This window comes from Pteropus alecto, unplaced genomic scaffold (genome assembly GCF_000325575.1).
Source record: "Pteropus alecto unplaced genomic scaffold, ASM32557v1 scaffold115, whole genome shotgun sequence".
NCBI lineage: Eukaryota > Metazoa > Chordata > Mammalia > Chiroptera > Pteropodidae > Pteropus > Pteropus alecto.
The window spans coordinates 187,055-187,456 of NW_006436814.1; positions in this window are offsets into that span (position 1 = coordinate 187,055).

Here is a 402-nt window from a genome sequence, read left to right on the forward strand (position 1 = left end):
ATTCAGTAATAATTTATTTTAGTTATACTATTGATATTTTCTGTAATAGAATAGAAGTGAGTAAAACAAGTTTCCATACTCATATATGTTTTCATTGAATTCAGAGTAATTTCTCTGTCTCCTTTTCCAGGATTAGTATTTTTAAATGGGTAGCTTTGGGATCATGCTTTCTTTAAAGCCTGATACCCAAGTAGCAAGAAACACTAGACCTAATGGGTAGAAATTACAAAAAAACCCAACAGATTTTGTCCCAGTGTAGGAAACTGTGCTCTTCACAAAGGAATGAATGCACCCTCCAGGGAGTGAGTGTCTCTTTATTAGGCAAGTCCAAGCATGTGAAAAGTTTCCTCTGCTGGGTGGGACTTTGAGCTTGACGTTTTGTAAATACCCTTCCAATTCTAA